This window comes from Lepeophtheirus salmonis, chromosome 8 (genome assembly GCF_016086655.4).
Source record: "Lepeophtheirus salmonis chromosome 8, UVic_Lsal_1.4, whole genome shotgun sequence".
In the NCBI taxonomy this organism is placed as follows: domain Eukaryota; kingdom Metazoa; phylum Arthropoda; class Copepoda; order Siphonostomatoida; family Caligidae; genus Lepeophtheirus; species Lepeophtheirus salmonis.
In genome coordinates, this window is record NC_052138.2 from 19,491,944 (window position 1) to 19,511,427 (window position 19,484).

Here is a 19,484-nt window from a genome sequence, read left to right on the forward strand (position 1 = left end):
AGTAAAAAGCAGAAATTCCTTAATTCCAGACAAACACCTGCAGATGCCCCTGCTGTCTCTTTTTGGAAAAGGGAAGGTTGAGTGATGCAATAAATATTATATTGTGAAAAATGAAGGAAAATATACATGATGTTAATCATAGTAATATTTATCCATATTTGAATACAAAATCTCTCAGCAACGAATAAAGAAATCTATTGATTTCTTTTCAAACCATACGAATGTATTAAACACACAGAGGTATAACAATATTTTCTCATGGTGCATGTCATTCAAAAACGAGGGAAAATCGCAGACCTGGACTCTCCATTACTATATTATGTACTTATATGTATATGTGGTATGTATTTTGTTTTTACTTCTCTCACATCATAAATAATTAATATGAAATTAATATATCTACTACATACATAAAATAATGTACCAACTGCAGGCTTCATTGGTAATAATAATAATAAAGTGAAAGACAAAGGTACAAATACGGCCGTCGTCTCCTCCTCTACATAACTAGGTAATGGTGGTGGTGGTGGTGGTGCTGCTGCTGCTGCTACTTGAAGCGGCAAGACGCAGCTGATTCTTCTATTGTTATGCACAATATACATACTATTGAAGGTATACTTCTATTATTATTATTTTTTTTTTTGTAAAATACACGTATATTATTAAGTATTTAACTAAGTACATACATATAAGTGTACAGAACCCGTGTTTGTCGTATGTAATCGCGGGCGCTGCTCCTCGCTTTTCAAGCTACATCATGCATGGGATGATGATGTTGACTTAAAAAAATATACTCTTTTCGTATGTAGTATTATAAGTATATTAAGTCAGTAAATAGAACATTTTTGCCTGACAAATATATATCGTGTCTACAGATTTACTTATTTACCTAGTGAATAAAAAGTGCCATTTACTTTGAATATTACAACTTCCTTCAAATTGATTCCATCAGTCATTATTATTTTTGATCAGAAAACAAAACTTGCTACATAATATATTCGCTATATTACACAATCCATAAAATTTGGTGAGTCACACTCATATACAATATATAATTGTAGCAATTACAGATTGAGCTCAGCTTTGGCTCTACATAGGTATATACAAGACTTCTTTTTGAAAAAAAAGATCTACCATTTACTCACGAAACCAACAAAATAAAATGTTGGCTAATATCATTCATTAAGAAACACACAGTTTACGGTTTGAACAGTCCATTATATATGTGAAATCAATTACATTATGGGACTATTTGAGGCTGTATATACTTCTTAATTACAAAAAAGGATAATAATTTATATCATTTAAATTATTTCTAAGAATTTGATTTGGGACTCGTATTCAATGTTCAATATGTAATATCTCATTTGAGATTTGGATTGCTGAGTTGCTCATGAGCTTTCGAGTCAAATTTAAAGAGACTTTATACTGAAATCATTCTAAATTATTTGATTTGTGACTCTTATCTAAATATTATGTTCAATATATGTCGTAATCACTGCTCAAAAGTTCCTTTAATACACTTTTCAGAGTCTTTCAACTGAAATAACTCAAATCCTCTGACAGGAATTGATTTTTAAATATTACCTAAATGTTATTTTCAATGTATGTCGTGCTCATATATGATTAGAATCTCTGAGCTGTTCATGAGTTCTTTTTTAAAAGTTACCGACCCAATTTTTGGTAGTCTTTGAATTTAATTCTAAATTGAGTAGTGTGTCTGTTCCCTTCCAGTCCTAGTTGAGTTTTAAGTCTTAGTTTAATGTGTTCAACGGTGCAGTTGAATAAAGGCATGTCCTCTCTGATTTAGTACAACTATAAAACTATTTGTATAATTATGATTTCCTGGATGTTGCCCTTCCAATGTCGATATTATAGGAAGATATAGGATTGAAAAAAAGATTGGACATATAATTTTTTTTATTTTAAATATAGCCCAACACTTAAGCAAGAATACAAATAATTTAACTAAAAAAATGAGCAACTTAATTTTGTAAGAAAATCTTCTCACCCTTCAAGTTTAAAAATCAGTTTGGCACCCTTGAATTCGATTTAAATGCAACTCGAGTTCAACTCATGAGCACAAATCCGCATTTCTCTTGCATTCAACAATATATAGTATATACTAAAGTTTCTCTACCGGTGTTTTTATAGGTTTTAAATCTACCGGAAATTCCGGAGAAATCATGTATTAAATTATTTAATAACAAAAGATTTTTAATCATATATAATCTAAAAACTTGCTGGTTCATCATTTAATACTTTATTAAATATATCGGGTAGGATCAAGTTACGGAATTTAAAAAAAAGCTGGACTGGCCTTGCAATGTAACAATGAGCTTAAGCTACTCTAAGTGCAATTTGTGGCCCCTCTTAAGGAATAATCTGAATAATTTGTTAAAATAAATTGACAATAACTTGTCAAAGAATACAACATCTATTTTGAGAAAATTCATTCCATCTTGCTTTTGTGTTGACGGGCCACAATCTTTCTTATTTTTAGTAAAGATTATTAGTATAAAATAAACATTAGAAATTGCCGTTCTAATTACATTTTAATGCAAAACTGATTATCCTCAAAAACTCTCACCAAATCATATGTACATATCTAATATGCACACAAGTGATATCCATGATCACATTTCGGTTTGAATGACGACTTTGCACGTTAATATTTAGAACGTAACCTTCAAGTTTCTTCAAAGGTTGTATGTAGTTGAGTGTTTAAAAATATTCCATTCCGACTCATTGTTGGAATCCCAACAACAACGGCATACGTATGTCTGTAAACATGATGTTGCAGGATCCATTGAATAATCGTGGAAGAGAATCCTTCAAACTTATCATTACTATCTATGTAGATAGGTATTGTAAGGAAGACCGGGGCCAGTTCAACATCCCCTTTTTCTCGAACTTTGAATAATATTCAGTCATTAAGCTATACATTAAAATTTTTTTACTTGAAGCCGATTAATTTTTTTGAAAAAAATTAATCATTTTTCTTCGAGAGATTAGCTAAAAACTGTTTCTGATGAATAAATTATTTTTTTGGAGTATCAATATTTTTGTAATAAGATATTATCAGAAAGGTTTTTACATGGATTTTTGTATGGACGAGAGAGGGTGGGACGTTTTTTTAGAAAAAACAGATTAAAAAAACAACAACTTATAATAATTAGTTTCATAAATTCAAATTGTGATAATATAAATTTCTTTTTTCGACAAAGTCCTCTATCCTTCAACCTTCATTCTTTGTTTATATTCCACTCTATTCAAACCTACAACGCCGGCACCCCTGCTAGTAATTAATACCATCAAATGAAAGTAATCAATTAATGTTGCATTTATAAAATACGCAGATTTCGATATTTTGATACAAACCATTCTTAACATAACGTCAATATACCAAGATCTTGGGATAAATCCCAAGGAGTGGTACCTCTTGTTGTAACGCTCCCTAGTCTCCCCTACAGCAGTGTACATATCTTGTAAGAGTCCCATTGTGTTCTGTATGTACATTGCAAGGTGACCCGGAAATGTGATGATGATTCTTGGGAGGGAATTAGAATTTATATTTTCCTTTTAAAAAGTGCCTTTAAGGTTATGGGTGTTTACTTAATCCATTAAACTTTTTTTTTTGTTATGTAGTTATGTTCTAGATCTTATGATATACTTTTTATAAAATAAGAGGCATCTTTGTTGATGGGAGGGAGTTCTGTTTTTGTGGTATGTTTGATTCTTTGTTATTCACTACTTCCTTGTCTGTATTTCTTGAAAGAGATGGATGAACACCACCGTATTCAAGGCACATGATCTTAATGAGTTTTTCATAGATGAGGCTTTTCAAGGAGTAAAGGGGATCTATGTATTTATATTAGCTTTTATAAGTATGCTTTTATTATATGGTAAAGGCTTTTTGTAGATTGTCTTTAATAAAAACAATACCAATTATACGTATACAAATTTACATAAGATATATATGTACCTAGAGACGTGACTGGAATTTTTTCTTTGGTGGGAGAGGGAAAGGTGGTTGTTGACTGGCTTAAAATTTGTATTTTGTGATATATATTACTTTTGTTGATTTATTATACATTTCAGCAAATTTTCGTACAAACTTGAAATATATATTTGCATCAGAAATGCCCAAAAATGAAATTAATATTGTCATATTTTTTGGACGGAAAATTGATTTGGAATTTTTCTTCAATGTTAAGTATTTTGACAGCTTAGCTTTTTATTTTGATATATCCGGTGCATTTTTTGTCCGTGGAAATATAAAATGTCGTAGACATGTAAATAACTAGTTATGCCTCCTGATCTCGTTTTCCCGGAGTTTATAAGGGGCCGTATTTACCAGGATTAGCGCCGTGAGACCATGCACTGGGGTCAGAACATCATTTCTGACATTTTTCACTGAAAAAAAAACAACTTTCCCATGTTTACTAAAGCTCAAAAGTTGAGCTTTCTTTGTCAAGGGAATGGTGCAAAACAGCGACACCACCACCAAATTTCAATTCTTTAAATTCAGAATCTGAATCAGCATCCAAAAAAACATAGAATCACAAGTTGTCATAAAAATGCACCATCTTTGAAATTCCCGTGATAATCCCTAATTATATTGTAATGTAAGCTTCATTACATATAATTCGATAAATAACTATTGAAAAAATTGTTCCATATCTACACAAAAGTCCAATATTTTGAATAATATATTGTGTGTTTTCCAAGTGTGAGATGAAACATATCAGATGTTATGTATTTTTATAAATAGAGTTACATAGGGCCTATTTATGCCCGAGTTGACTTTTAGCCAGGGGTGGGATTGTGTATTTAATTAATATTTATACAACCCCAACTGAATTTAAAATTAGTCGTTCATGACTTACACTTTAAGTTTTTGGGTCGGATCGGTTACCGAATTATAAAAAAAGCAAAAAAAAACATGAGCTGTTAGCTATAAAAAATCTTTGCACTATCGGGGATAAAAATACAAATAAAGAAAGTGAGAATTAAAAATGTAGGAAGGACTACTTAAAAATGTATTTTTTCTTTTTAAAATATAAATAATAGAGCGTCTACAGGGGTGGGCTGGAGTGGCTGTACCCCCCAGGAATTTTTGCTCTTTACTAAAATAAATTAATACTGATTTTTTTTTAAATATTTAATATTTAAGATTCAATTGAATTATTAAAATAAAATTTCGAAAAAATTTCATTTTCTGTAAATAACTATAGATTTTTGAAATTTTTCCCCCAAAAAATTAATATATTAGTTTAAAATAAAAATGCATTTTAAATTGAATTTTGGAAAAAAAATTCCGGAACATTTTAATTTTTTTTTCAAAAAAATTCCAAAAACCGAACCCCCATCCCAAAAAAATATATATATAATCCTGCGGACGCCACCAGAATAAAATTTTCAATTTCATAGGTAGTATTTTCATTTATTAACAGGATCCGGATATTTCCTGAGATCCTGTAATTTAAAAATTTGTTTTCTGGGATTGAAAAACCTTAGTAACTATATATTTAAGGACATAACTGACCCCTGTATAATTATGATTAACTATCGTTATTTCTCTAAATTGATATATATGTTATATTTCTCTATATTTTGTGAGCCAACCGTGAACATTGTGTTTTCTCAACCATTTTGTATAATGTTACAAAATATAATTACACAATTTCGTTTTTTCATTTATTATTATTTACAGCGTGTCGTTAATTTTGTAAATTTATTACTACAAAAATAATAATTGTTATTGATGAAATTAATAATGATAACTATTAGTTTCAAATACGTAAAAGACATATTTTCCTCTAAACGTAAAGCCATTGGTATTAAAAAGTAAAACCAGACACATATCTGTTAAAAGGATGAACTATATACCTATATCTTCGTATAATGAGTCATCACAGACCATAAATTGAAATTCAGTCTTTTTAAATCCACATGAAATATCTCTTCTACAAAAAAAAAGGCTTAACAATTATGCATACAACACTACAATATACTAGATCTATCTCTAAATTCCTCTAAGGTACTTTTACGCCACTTGTATACCAAAGAAATATTTTTTCAATTGGTAAATAATAATTGGAAGATGAAAAAAAAAAAATATTTTTTTTGCGCATCAAGTTTGCCCTGACGCATATTTTAAGCAACAGTTACATACATATTTGATGCATGACGGGGCCTTCTACATTTGTTTAGGCTTAACAAGAATAATAATTAGTGTTGTGATGACTTGAATTGTTAGAGATGGCTTGAATCGATAAATTAAGATAGGATAAAAAGAAAAGATTTACCAGCTAATAGTATTAGATCGAACTAAAAAAACTTAAAACTGCAGTTCCATCAGTCCGGTCCTTTAAAATTTGTCAGTCCTATGACTGGTCCTTATCAGTCTTTTATGGAAACCACAACAGCTGAAATTACGTAGTTACGGATGACTACGTCATTTGAGTTGATATAGATAATCTCTTTCAAGGAGACAAGATACTTTTATTTAAAAGTTGGTAATGTTTGCCTAGAAGGTACTATTATACGTTCTAGCTAACAATCATTTAGTTTTTAAGTTTTTATATTCTTCAATCCTAGCTAGCTGAAGAAAATAAAAGGATAGCTAGGATCGTAGGACTGAAACATTTTATTATAAAAACCGATTTCATTTGATCATCATATTATGAAATATTCTTCATTTTTGAAAAAAAAATCCCATGTTTTTTGACAAAATTTTGCTTTTATTTATATCAATTTTTTCTGTCTCACATCTAGCATTTCCATGGGCGGGGGGTCATAAATAATTTTTATCGTAACTTTTAATGGTTAGCAAGGTTGTGCCCTTATCGGTTTAGCCGTTCAATAGATTCCTTTTATTGAACCGCTAGAACCGGAACCGACAAAGTTGAGCCGGGATCGGAACCAAGACCACAATATATTGCTTATCGGTATCGGTTATTTTACTTTTGTTCCTGTATAGAATATAAAAAGAAAATACAATCTACTATAGTAAGGTATTATGGTTTTATATCCGTCCGTCACGCGGGTTAGCAAGTTTATTTTAGTTTAAAATATATAAACGGGTACATCATATCTACTATAGTATAATATTATAGGCGGTTGTATGTTTGTCCATGGATTAGCAAGCTCCAAATTCTTAGTATATACATAATAAAATATATAATACGGGTACATCCTATTATAAGTATATTATAAAAAACAAAATATTCTGAATCAACAAATCAATTTTATGAGTTTCTAATGTACAATTCACTATTTCAAAAGATTTTTTTACGTTGCCAGGGTGATACAGTTACATCTGAGTTCCAAATAGCAAAGGGCTTCTTATGGATATAGAAAAGTGGCTTTGGGCACCAGTCGCTGACCCCCCCTAGACTCCCCACACTGCCCTTACATTGAAAACCATGGTAGCAAGCAACCTTGGTTTTCAGGGCCCCAAGGGAAATTTGGGGCAGTACACACTCTTTGTATAAGGTAGCTGCGGCTCTGTTTATCAAATATTGTTTTAAGTGCTTGTTACCAAACTTAGCCTGTATTAAAAAAAATCGAGGTCAGAACTGAGACCGAGACTGGGACCGATAGAACTGCTGAACCTGAACCGGGTACAACCTTGCTGGTTACAATTAATAGATAACAGTTACAAAACTATGTATCAGAAAATTTATAATTCAAGGGTCTTGTCCAACTTCTCAACAACTCTCCCTTCGTCTGATTACTGTTATTATTTGTTGAGATGTGGTGATGAAACCCCAAACTAAATCTCGAGTAGAAAAATAAGGACTCAAGTCGATCTAACGCTAATAATAATAAAAGTTGATAGAAATGTAGGATCCATGTTAAAAGATCCATTTACTTTGATAAGATATTTCATAAAATTATGAAATCCAATGTATGTTCATTTAAGGTCCACCTTCCATTGTCATCTTATAATCTACCTAGGCATCTGAATACAGGGTGTGTAAATAAAGTGACCAAATAAAAAGTATCTATTTAAAATTAATTTAAAAAAAAGAAAGATGTAGAAATATAATATTATTTTTATTGTGCATAAGATATATTGGATTTTAACGAATACAAGCTTCGTGCACTGATTTTGAAAGTGGACATCCAAGTAACTATTTAATTTTTTTTCTACTATATGTATGATTTCTATCAAAAAAATAATTTAAAAAAAAACCTAATGCAACTAATAAAAATTAATATTTAATCTTAAATTTTACTAAATTCATAAAATTTACAATCTTTCTCTAAAATCGACATTAACTGGGCTACATTTCTTTTTTTGATATTTAAAATATGAATACCCCTAAGTATATGATAACTGTAAATTTTCAATAAGTGGGATGTTGCACGACCCCTGCAATATGGGGGCCTTTTTTTTAAATTACCTTCTCCAAACGATCCTTGAAGGCGTAGCAGGGGTTGACCAGGTACATTTCCCCCCATTTCTTAGCCATGGAATCCTTCAGAGCTTGTATAGCTATAGGGTTTTTGAATTACCATTTGTTCAAGATGAGTCCAAATGTTTAAGTCAAATAACGGGCCACATGATTTTCTTTTGAGCCTTACTAGCGGACTAAATTGTGTTGATGAAGTTTTTATGATAGACGTATATAATGTTTATTTTTCATTGATTTGAATTTATTTAAATTTCTTTTAAAGTTTGTTAGATGGAGTTGCATTGATTAAGTATAAATAAACATTATAGTATTACATTTACTCCATCTAACCTAAGAATATTCTTTAAAGTCAATATACATGTTGTATATTTCCTTCTTTAGTAGCGACTGTGAATAAGAACTACGCATATTGAGTTAAAGGAAATAATTTATCCAAAGTGCAATTTCCACTTTGCTACATCACTCCATATTTTTGTTGCTACTTTTTTCAAAAGAACCTAGGTTTCTGCCAATAAGTTATTTCATACAATTAGGTTGTATCGTTCGTTTATTTAGGTCTAAAATTGGTCCTGTACAGTTTAGTCCCGCCAGTACCATGTAATCATTCCATGCAAAACGTCCCAAATTTTAAAGAGCAATCTTCAATGGATCATTTTCACTAATATATTGGTTAAGTATCTCAGTTAACCAAGAGAGTTAGTTTAGTAGAACTATAAGTATCTTTCAAATACGTGATTATTTTGCCATTAATATTAATTTTGGCCTAGTTAAAGTATAAATTAGACTTATTTTAATTATAAAACGATTTATTTATGATAATGTAACTAGAAGATATGTATGATGACGTCATTTAGCAAAGAGTGTTGTATGGTACGGCTTTTGCGTACGATTTGGTTCATTTCCTTACAATTTAGGACGGGATGGGAAGTGAAAGTTTTCTAACACATTGATCCCTACTTACGATTAATAATCGAACTTATCCATGAAGATAAGGTAAAAAATCTAAGTGACTTTTTTTCACACACCCTGTAGTTATAAAACACATGGTTTAAATCATACCATACATAAATAAATGCCAACAAAACTCTTTATCTATTTATTTGAACGATGCATTCTTAACAAATGTATGTATACTTTAATAAAAGGTCTCTCAGATGTGGCAAATAGGAGGGAGAATCGTTTTTGGATGCACGCAGTTGTGTATAAATAATATTGTGTTTGGTGCACAACCATCACTGGTTTCATCTTTCTTTTCTTCTTCTTCTTTCTTAATCCATTGGCTAAGGTGCAATGTGTATGTAGGGGAGACCGGGGACAATTACAACCCTTTTTGTTAATGGCTCAATTACTAGTTTAAACCCCTCAAATTTTAACTCAATATACATACATATGTTTGCTATTGTGTGTGACTATTTGAAGGAAAACAATAGTACAATAATTTGTATACAAATTATTTAATGATGCAACTGTTCCCCTAACCAGGAAAGATTAACAAATATCCAATTTGAGTTATAAATTTTAAAAAAAATAGACAAAGTAATATTTTTTGATAAATCAACATATATACTTTTTATCATATTGAATAATTAAATAAAAATGTAATCAAGTAGACTAAGATTTATATTATAGATAATAAAAATACATTTTCAAAAAGGGCCTACTCTGATTAAAAGTAATGGGAAAGTATAATTATACTAATTTCTAAATGAGAATAAATAATGCAAAGAAAGTTCTAAGAGAAAAAAACAATGAAAAATGGACTGAATTATTGAAAAAAATAATTTACCCCTCAGAAACAGTTGCACCCAATATATTGAAGAAAAGTTGGCAAAAATTATCGATTTTTTGCACAATAATCTATATTAAGAAGGAAAATTTTATCTGTATATATAAAAAACTGTCAAAGGCTGCACTTATATAGTGATCTCTAATGTATAGAGATCTAAATCGTGTGTATTTTGTGGTTTGGTAATCTATAGAATAAATTTTCTTTTGCTGAGCTGTTGTAATTATTATTTAACTCCGACGTAGGGAACTTCCTTTCTTATTACTTTCAAATATATTCATAAACCAGATGTAACATTTGCGTGTGCTCATAAAAAGGGTATTATTGAGGATTTGTCGCAGAGTTACAATTATAAGTCTTTGTTGGACTCAAATTATAGTTGAAGATCGACATTGGAGTAATTCTTGTCAATGTTTATTTCTTTTTCTCTCCCCTCTTCATTTGTCAAAGCAGATTGCAGCTGATCTAATGAAACATCATGACAACTAAGTAGCTCTCCCCAAAAATATTCTTCCATTTGTCAGGATTACAATATTGATTTTCGTTGTTTTTTTAACATGCCAAAATACATGCAATTTTCATCACTACCAATGCATATCGTATAACAAAACAATATAAAGACGAAAAAAGGGAGTATAATATACTAAGAGCACAGTATCAAATGAATCAAAGATTTGTTAGGAAGTTTCATATAAAACGTGTATTGCTACACATCATAAAAAAACATACAATCATTACATGCACATGTAAAAATGATTTTAACTTGTGGTGCCCTTGCAATAATTTGCCGATTAGATCTCCTACTGCTGTCTGTTCTGAACGTTTTCTAGGGATGATGCAATCTTCAGCCAGAGCCCTAGTCCATTAAGAAAATGGAGAGACTGGATACAAAATGACCTTGAAAATATCCAAAATTGTCCAAAAGCTGTGTCTTCTCAATTATAAATTTAGAACACTTATAAACCAGATGAAGTGGTTTTTCATCTCATAAACAACACCCACAATATAATGGGCTAACGCAATGGGTCATATGGTGATAGTATGGTGTAGGAGACAATGCCGAGTGGTAAATTGAACCAAGGAGTACAGTTTTTTCTAGAAAAATCTAAGAGATGCTTCCTCCTCCCAAGTCTAACTCTTGGGAGCATCGCACAGCTTTGACGGCAGTAGTCAAGTTTTGACCAAAGTGTCTGCCATTTGTCTATGTAATGGGCAGAGACCTTCTCCGCAAGATATAACCCAGAGATACCAACAATTCGGGAAGGAGGTCGATCCAAAGCTCCAGCTCTTGTTGGAGAGTTATTTTCTAAAATTATTAAAGCGAAATTTGTCTATTCGTTGACACTTAATAACTCCGGGCAATACCGGGTACTAGCGTTAGTATTATATAATTGATATGTAAATGATGTAGACTTTTATACCCGTCCTGTGTCGCAACTGTCTCCGTCTCCCTTATTAATTAGACTTGTATGTCACTATGTATTTGTATATATTATTTACATTGGAAGAGAAAAGTGCATTCAAGCTATGACTCATGTTGAGAATATGGATACTATAACAACATGACTACAATTGCGTACCTATTATATTTTTTATGACTTTTTTTTTTACTATTTGCAAACTCTAAAGTGTGTGGTTAGAAAAGTATATGTTATTAAATGTCTATTACAATCTTTGAAGCCAATGATAGTTATGTATCTTTTCATTGAAAATAACTGGTTATTGCGTTTTTAAATATTATTTATAAATATATCTAATTTGTAAAAAAACAATGTTTATTGTTTAGTTTTCATACGAAATGTAATTTTATTAGTTCAGATATAATCTGTCACCATTTTAGATTTAGATTACTATAGGAATTTTTTTTTGGATTAATATAATTCAATGCTAAATAAAGCTTTATAAGCCAAAAATTCAAATTACTGTTGAACTCGAGTATTACTCGAACTATAAAAAGATTTGACTTTACAATTTTATAAAAACTATTGTAACTTACCCAAAATATTTTTTGAGGAAAATTTAACTTTACTTGAAGTGGAATAACAATAAAAACTCGAAATTTATGATTGATAAATATACATAATTCAATTTGGAGTTGTGAAAAAGCCACGTCCCAATATTTAATGTTCCTTCAAAATGAGATTTCCCCCTCGTAAAGAACCGTAGACATGGCAATCAATGTTGAGTTATTCATCTGCTTTCATAAGCTATATAATTGTTTGCAATACGTCAACAAACAACGACAATAGAGACAAAAAAACAACGGATTGCAGATCTTGTCTGCGTCCATCACTCTGTAAAATAGGTGATGAAAGAGGTTTTGAAGCCCTGGTTATAACAAACTGAAGGGAAAACCTCGACAATTTCTGCCCTCCAAACTTATGTCCCCTCTCATTACCGGACTGCTCTCCACTGGAGTATGGAATATTGAGCTTCGTGAAGAACTAGCCCTGCAAAGTACCTTAACGCTGATTCCCTGAATGCCTTTGTTAAGAAGAACTGGGCTGGTATGTCCAATGACTATGAGATAAGGTGTGCAAGGTCTTCAGATTATTTCTAATTAACTAGATAAAGTATTATTTTTAGAAAAGAGATGCTCTTTGCAGAATAAAAGATCTTCCACTCTTCTTTCGTTAGTATTTTTGCATATTCATCTTTGGGGTGGATAAATAACGAGTACCAATAGAAAATATTCTTTGATACCTCGATAATTAATTCCAAGCTAAAATGGGGAAGCTACTCTAATGGTAGGAATAGAAACAAATGAATTCCAAAATTAGTTAATATCTCAAAATCAAACTAACTATCATCCACAAAAAATTGAATAGAGTTAGTAAATGATAAATTAAGAATTTATATACATAGAGCAACTGAACAACAACATGATAGACACAAAAAATTTACAAGGGTATATTTGCCTTTGGGATAGATTTACACACAGGGAAGTATTGCAGAGTTAATTACTCCACTGTACATCAGTTCAATGTTAGATGAGATCATAATAAAAATCTTATCAAACTTAATTAGCAAATACAATGAAAAATGCCTCATTTTAAAGATTAAATGTGTTGGAAATAAAATTATGAGCCAGTAATTAGTAAATACATATTTATTAAATATTTAACATCTAAATCTTAATGTATAATTGTTCTACTTAATTGGTTAACATATCATGTCTTTGAATCAATAAAACATAAACAATACTACCTATATAGCCTTGTTACTATTGCTCAAATACATAAAGTTTTTACAAGGAATTATATATAACATTAGGATGCACCAAGGCAAGTAAAATATATAAGTCGAAATAATTAATAGAGAATGATGCAAAGTACTTTTTATTTGCTTTTGTAAATTCAAACAAAATAAAAGGCGTAACATTGTAAAAAAATACTTATTATTTTATAGGACACCCTAATATATATATATTTAGACTCAAAATATAACCATTACATTTCATAAAGTGTCATAGAACTTAATTGTTGGTGTTAGAAAATGACTTAATGTATTTACATTCAACCTATATATGTGGTGAGTAAATACAAAAACATGCTAGAATGATTTTTTTATAAGTTGAGCATAGGTTACATGTGTATTCTTCGACAAATAATTATTCAAATTAATCCTTTGGCAATGTTGCATAATTTCACTTAAAGTAAATAAATTAATTGATAGAGTTTATTTCAAAGGCCATATTTGGGGCAGATTAAGTTTCATAAATCAAATGAAGATTACAAATTATATTTAGCAATGTTGAGTGTCTTTAATTGAACGAAATATATATAATAAATGTAAATGTTGAGTTGTTTATGAAAAATATTAAAAAACATTTCCCTTTTTCTGGATTTTGGTTCAAAATTGTTTTATTGCATACTCACAACATATTATTTAACAAAGAAATTTAAGCGCATACGTAGGTACGACGTTGTTTGTTGTTTTAAGGGTTAGCCATAAATATTTGGCTTTAAAAAAAATGGCATCATCAATGAAGTATTTATTCCACAATCGTGGAAAGGGGAGTTTCCTAGTTTTGATCCGCACCGGGCGATAAAATCACTCCGAACTTTCTAACCCTTGACATACCCTTTTTCAAAAAGGTCAGGAAGGAATTGGAAAAGTCTGGGGGTGATTATGAATCAACAGCATGAGGTCGGGATATTATTGCAAATTTTCAAACGATTATTTATGATGAGCCATCGAAAATAGATGAGGGCAATTTTTGCAGGAATCTCAACTGTTCTGAAAATGTATGGCAGATGATTTGCGATACAAATTATACAAGATGAGAATAATTCAACTTCTGACAGAAAAATAAACAAACAATTTTTTCAATTTTTTTTTTACTTTGTTGGACCAAGCGTTCGGCATCCAAGCTCACCAGACCTGTCGAGTGCAGTTGAGAGATACACCAACAGATCATCCTACAACAAAACATACGGGAGGAATTCCAGAATCTTCCAAAGGAGATTAGATTAAATAATAATATTATTTTTTCATTAAACTGTCATTTGGTATTGGTTTTTGTTAAAATCGGATGATTAGTTTAGGAGAAAATCCATTTTTCTATATAATTTTGTTGGTTGTTAAATAATATATACACTGTCTGTATACCTATTCGGTGTAATATTTTCCAAAAAAAATATTATTCTAATGTTATGGTGAACAATTTCAAAATTTATGAAGAAAGAGATAAAAAATGCATTATGAATCATTTTATACAAAAATGATGAATAATGTAATTGAAACAAAAAAGATTTTAGTTTGCATATTTTTTTTTTTTTTTAATGTCAAGACAGTTGAATTACGATGTTAGCATTCTTTTGTATCAAAAAAATGACATTTAAAAATGATCTTCAGTTTACAGTTTTATACATTTATAAAATGCACATTGTAACTAAATGGTCGACTACTCGTTCTCTTACAACAATGATAATTTATACAAAGTATGTAATAATTAATCAGCAAATTAACCAACGTTTTTATAATTATATATGGTTATTTTATGGGTAGTTTATCTATTTATATTTGATTTTAGTTTCTCACTTTTAACAAGTATACAAGAAGGCAAATGACGAGTATTTTCGTTTTATGTTAAATGATCGGGTTGCTTATCAAAATGTCATGCTTCAAAAAGTTGTCAAATTGATTCATTTTTTTTAATAAAACGTTGTATTTTTATATTTTATAAGAATTTAGTTTGGCTTTGGAGAAACATCTTAAAGATTTGTTTGTAAATATATACATAAATATTATGATGACAGAAAATAGCAAATACGTCTTCACTGATGTCACAATGAACAAACATCTTTCATAGAATAATGATCAGTGTTTTTACATTTTTTCCAATTTTGTGACGCTGCTTTTTAGTATGACATCACACGAAAAAACTCAATTAACTCTGATACAAAATTTACAAGATATATCTCGTTTTCAATTTCTACTTCTTTTTTTTTTCAACAGAAACGATATCTCGTCATAGAAGGAAAATTACGTAGCATAAGTGATGGATATTTCAGGAATTAGAGTGCCCATAAGGGAGTTCATAAACTTTAGGAACTGTTTGATCTATGTAAATCCATGATTGTGATGATTCCAAAAAATCAAATAGCTGATATGCTGCATCTCAGTAAGCAAAACTACCAGATATTTCCTATATTCTGTCACGTCTGGTTATTTTACAAAAATAAATGTTATTTTTTCGAATTTGTTTCCCACGAAATTGACATGGATTTGATACATAGATTAATCTGTTAAGGGGTTAATACTTACAATTAGTCTTTTTATCTTTCAATTAGTGAACAAAATATTTATTTTAAATATATCAACTTAAATTTGAAATTTTTGACGTCAAGAGTCTTTTTTATCTCGGGATTCGTTTATTCCACTTTATAATTTCTATAGATATTTCAAATTAACAATACTTTTAGTTTGATAAATTTTGAAATGACTCCTTTAATCTTTCTAATATAATAATCAAATTCAAATTTATAAAATATTTTATGACATAAATATTGAAATCAGTTTACGAATATCGTACTTTGAGTAAAATATAAAATTTAACCTATTTCCCAGAATTTTTTTTTTTTTTTGTATTTGGATGTCTTTTTATATAAATCGAATTTTTTATCTCTCGTGATTAACTAATTATAATTTTTTTAAAACGCCACCTTTTGAGTAAAATTTGTATATAACGAGTATAATTAAAGTATTTGGAGACACAGAATTGCCTTAAGGAAAATAGTTAATATAGTGTAGTTTGTTCATATATATTATGTAGAAATATTTATAAGATGAATAAAAAAATAAAATGCAATAATTAATAATTTATTAAAATAAGAAGAAATTATATTAGTTATGTATGGAGTTACATAGTTGGTTACGAAAATTGGTGCATAAATATGTAATTTGCACATAGAATGAGGTTTCATAATATAATGTATGTAGATATGCATTGCATAAAAATAAATAATAGGTAGCTATGTATATAGTTGTAAAAAATATGACCTTCCGATAAGTTAAAAAGAATAAACGAAAATTAACGAGGTCATTCAAACGATTATAATAATGTTTTGTAGGAGAGCAGCTTAGCTGTCATGACTTTTGATTAGATTAGTTGCAACTAGCTTTAAGAGTAAGGAAATAAACACAAATTACACTCCGTGTCTATCAAAGATATAGGGAGAAGTTACTACGATATCAATCCTCAATGCTACTATAAGAATAATACTAATTTAAGATTTGGAAAATTTAAAAAATAACCTACTCAAGCTGAAACTATAAAAAGTATCACTGTCTTCTAAGGTCATATTTTTTTATAACTATAACTACGCATACCTATAGGATACCTGAATAAAGAGGAGACATGACAGATAGAATAGTAGTTTATAGAGTTGTAGGAAATATGACCTAAGGGTAGTGAGATACTATTTATAGTTGCAACCTGTTTTTTTCCGAAGCTGTTATCATTTTTCTGCTTAAATGAAGATCTAAGCACATGATTCATAAATGTATGAGAGTAACACTGAGGATGTGTTGGAGTTTTATAAGTGTTAGTCTTTCTTGGCCTCTGAATATATGCAATTGAGGATCGATATGGGGTAATTCATTTTTATTTACTTGCTCGATACGGAAGGCAATTTCTACTTATTTCTATCTTTTCTACTCGCTGATAATTTAATATAACTTTATGACTTATCCCAAGCATACTTCAAATTTTCAGAATATGAACCTACACCAAAATCCCCCCCCTAACAATGAAACGAGTCTAAAGGTGAAAATGAAGAATTCAAGGTGACAATTTATTTTTAATGGGTTAAAATATTTGTCGGCTTGTTCCTTAGAGTTAGGGTCTCTTTACGGATTTCCCCTGCCTAATTATAAATTACATAATTTTCAACTCTATATTAACTTTTTTATTCTTTCAATGTTTTAAAAAAAGATAAACATTTAGGTTTATTTGTCGTAGATTAATAATATCTCAAAAATTGTTAGAAAATGTCTTATAACTCCTTGAGAAAAAACTATAAAATTAAATTTGGCTCAATAAATAGGTTAAAGTTGGTTGATTAGAAAATCAGTTATAACATTTTTAATCAGTTTTAAAGGTTTATTGACATAAAATAAATAAATGAAGTCAATTTGGGTTTTTTGAATTTGAAAATTGAATCATCATTTGAGTTGAGTCAAAAAAATTTCAGCTAAAGATAAGTCAAACTAATTGGATAATTGTTCAAATCAACACACAATAAACTAAACTATGGCTTTTAAACTAACCAATTCGGTTTTATTTGCGGATAAAGGATTGTGTATTATGAACATTATATATTTTTATAAAAGATCGTAAATTATTATTTTTTAATTTTATTGATTATAAAATATCATGTTTTCAATAATCATAATTACTTAAAATAATGTTTTAGTTATTTATTTGAGTTATACTAACTGTTTACAACATATTAAGATGAATGGAAAAAATATTCACAATTGTCGACCTTAAATATCGTATATTCATCATAAAACTCCATAACCATGGGATTAGTATAACAATTAATGGGGAGTTATTTTGCATATGAAGTTAAATAGGTTACAAAATTATAAGGCTATTAAATATAAACTCTTCAAAAATACTTTTTTTTAAACATTAATTTTCTAACAAAAGTTAACTAACTTTTTAAGTTATAATGATCAAATACCCCTAATCCGTGCTTATTTAAATGATTTGTATAAACAACAGTTTATTTAAGTCCATGGTTTTACATTAGATTGTTTTTTGCAACTTCTGAATTTTAACGAATATATAGAGCAATGCGTTTGTCAGTTCGGAAAACCCAAATGCCTTCACGTAATTCCCAAAAAAAATTTTAACCGTATATAAATATTTAGTTATAATTATTTGATGATTAAAAATACATATTATAATATTTACAAAGATATTATTCACTCTTAATAGGAGATTATGTAACATTAATGATCCTTTTTCATCAATTAACAAACAATTTTCATAATCACGAAATCTTTTATTTTGAATGAAACAAAAATAAAATAGTTCCATAAGAGACTCTGAGGAAAGAGGCAACAAGCATATCCATCGAGAAAACCTTGAATTTCAAGTTCATCTTTTGTTAAAGATGAGGTTTTTGCATGAAAATAAACATTTCAGTTTTATTCTCCTCCGCTCGATAAAATTCCCATCTCTAGTCATTTTTTTATTTTTTGAAGTTTTGTAAATGTGTTAACTTAATTTAGATACATGTTTTTATGACTCATTATTATTTAAATTTTCTTGTCACCTTTTTTTCTCAGAATATCTTTAGTAGAAAAGACCGGATAACTGTAATTTGTTTTACGATAAGTGTAGTGAATTGTAGTGGAAAATCAGCTTAAATAGACTTATCAATATTGAACAAATATCGATTCCGCTGTTCTAATGGGATGAATTTTACAAAAATAACTTTAAATTATTTGACAAATAAATATAACTGTATTGCTCCATATTCTTTTAACATGACTATAATTCTACATAATAGGGACAAACAGTAAAAGAAATTGAATCACTTCTTGAAGATATATCAATACATAATAATATTTTTGTAGATAAAATAACTTATAAATAAAACAAGTGTTTAAAAACATACAAAAACCAATTAATATTTTTACTATACAAATATTTATTTACATATGATTGATTGAGTAAATTCATTTTTTTGGAATAAAGGGTTTAAAAATGCGTCAATTCATCAAAATATATTATTCATACCATAAAAAAATAATAA

General features: G+C 29.2%; 1 protein-coding gene across 1 annotated transcript in view; it reads left to right on the forward strand.

The window, feature by feature from the left end:
* The first annotated feature begins 665 nt into the window (after positions 1-665).
* Positions 666-19,484, forward strand: part of LOC121123061 (uncharacterized) — a 42,713-nt gene continuing 23,894 nt past the window's right edge. Inside the window, exon 1 of the mRNA XM_040718142.2 lies at positions 666-1,027. The gene's annotated coding sequence lies outside the window, so the exon portion shown is untranslated. The remainder of the gene's footprint in view (positions 1,028-19,484) is intronic.